General features: G+C 62.7%; 1 protein-coding gene across 2 annotated transcripts in view; it reads right to left on the reverse strand.

Annotated features, from left to right (window-relative positions):
* Positions 1 to 381, reverse strand: part of PKNOX1 (PBX/knotted 1 homeobox 1) — a 45,677-nt gene extending 45,296 nt beyond the window's left edge. The window contains exon 1 of one of the 2 annotated variants that reach the window (XM_026070688.1): positions 275 to 378. The gene's annotated coding sequence lies outside the window, so the exon portion shown is untranslated. Of the gene's footprint in view, positions 1 to 274 lie in introns of both variants that reach the window. The other variant, XM_026070689.1, reaches the window with a different exon arrangement.
* Between the last annotated feature and the right edge of the window lie 1,756 nt (positions 382 to 2,137).

The following is a 2,137-nucleotide window of genomic DNA, read 5'->3' on the forward strand; positions in this document are numbered from 1 at the left end:
CGCGCCCACAAAGACAACGGTTAGACGGCTGCTGTTCCAGAAATTTCCTCGCTCCCACCCTCCCCTTCCCGCGCCTGCCCGCCGCCGCCCCTAACCCCCCTCTGGGTTAGTTACAGTGCGGGTGCCCCCCCGCCCCGCTGTTCCGTGTGCCGGGCTCGCCCCCCCCATCCCCGGTCTGGTGGTGCGGCTGGGCCCGGCCGGCCGGCGGCGGCGGGCGCGCCGTGATGGATGGCTGGCTGGCTGGCTGGGAGCGGGTTTGAGTGACAGCGCTTACCTGGGTGCCAATCTTCGTCACACTGACAAGCGGCTGCAGCAATCGGGACCCGCACCGCCGCGACACGCGTCACCGCGCACACACGCACTCGGCCAATCGCCGGCCGCGCTACCCGACACGACACCACGCCGCGCATCACGCCTCATCAATATTCACCAAGGGGGGCGGGGCAGGCGCCGGCGCAGGGCACGCCCACCGCGGCGCCCGCTGAAGCGGCGGGGCGGGGCAGCCGCACGCCACCGCCCTACGCCGGCGCGCCCTGGCTCACACCTCATGAGTATGCACGAAGAGGCGGGGCATCCCCGAGAAGGGCCCTGCCACGCCCCTCCCCCGGGTCGGGGGGGGAGGTGAAACCACCTCCTTGAGGGGGGGGAGGAGGGAGATACCAAGTGGCGCGGCGGCGCCCCCCGCCGCCTCCCCTCCTCCGGGGCCAGCTGCCCCGGCCGCGGCGGCGCCGCAGCACCCCTACACCGCCCCACGGGCCCCTGGCGGGGGCGCTGCCCTCCCCCGAGGTCGCCGTGCCCCCCCCCGCCTGCGGGGGTGCCCGACCTCGGCCAGCGGGGCCACAGGCGGGCGCCCTGCTGGCGGGGAGGCCCAGGGACCCGGAGGGTGGCGGGGGGCCCCGAGCCACCTTCTCCGGGGAGACTCCGGGAGCGCAGACCCGCGTGTCCCGGCAGGGCTCCCCGAAGGCTTCAGAGACCCTCGCCAGAGCCCTCTCTTAGGGCCCCGGAGCAAGGTTTTCCCCTGCGCTTGCCGTTTGCGGCAGGGCAGCAGTTAGCATCCCCAAGCGAAGAGCTGGCGTTGCCTGGGGAGGCCGGGAGCGGACGAGATCTCAGCTAATACCTAGCAGAGCGCTTGCGTTCCGAGCAGTGAGGTCCTGCGCCTGCCTGGGAGCCGGGGCAAACGCCCAGGCACTCTTGGACGGACCTTGTCCCGTCCACTTCGGGCCGGGAAGGTCCTGTGTGGCTCCTGCCCCGTGCTGGCCCAGCCCTGGCCTTTGCGACTCGCGAGGCCCCTTCCACTGCTGGGATCCTAAAACGTGCCCCTTCCTCCCCTCCCCTCCTCTCTCGTGTTTCCTCCTAACACAAGGACCCACTGCAGAGTCTCTGAAGGGTGAGGAGAACTGGGCGCTGGAGCCAGCACACCCCCAGGATCGCAGGATCCCACCGTCAGGAAATAGTAAAGGAGAAGGTGCTGGTCACAGATCTTTCTACTGCAGTTCTGCGTCTTTTCTCCGTTTGGAAAAAAAGCAGCGCTCCATCGTAGCTTTTCCTTCCCATTTCACCAGCATTGAGTATGTTGACCTAAACTGTTCTTAAGTGAGTAGTAAGATGAGCAGGAGACTAGGCAAGTGCGATTTCTGACAGATGTCTGCCTTGCAGCTTTGTGATTTTGTCTTTGGAGCATTTGGAGAGTTTCCCTCCTTGTAGATTCTGTAGTGTGTAAAAGGGCTTGAATTTACATCTTTCAGTGGGTTCGCTGAGATGATCTCTTTGCTCCTCATGACACTGGGAGGAACCTTAACATCTTAGTAGCCTCCCCTCTTTGCCAAGCAGGCTTTGAGGGCAAAAGGCATCACGGGGATGAAGAAGCTGATAGACAGAAAGTCTCATCTCCTTAGGAAACTCAGCTCAGAACAAAAGTGTGTTTTGTTCCAGGTTTTGTAGCTCCTCYGCGGAATACAGGCTGGAAATCTACCTGATTATCCTATGCCTCTACAAACTAGAAATGCCCTGTGTTTTTCAAGATCCATCCCCGTCTTTCTGTTGGTTTAACATCAGAAAATTCTCTATTTTGTTTTATATAACACTTTCCAGGACCAGGCCACTTAAAGAAGATCTGGCTAATAGGCTCTTAATACAA

This window comes from Apteryx rowi, unplaced genomic scaffold, assembly GCF_003343035.1.
Source record: "Apteryx rowi isolate R43461 unplaced genomic scaffold, aptRow1 scaffold_317, whole genome shotgun sequence".
In the NCBI taxonomy this organism is placed as follows: Eukaryota; Metazoa; Chordata; class Aves; order Apterygiformes; family Apterygidae; genus Apteryx; species Apteryx rowi.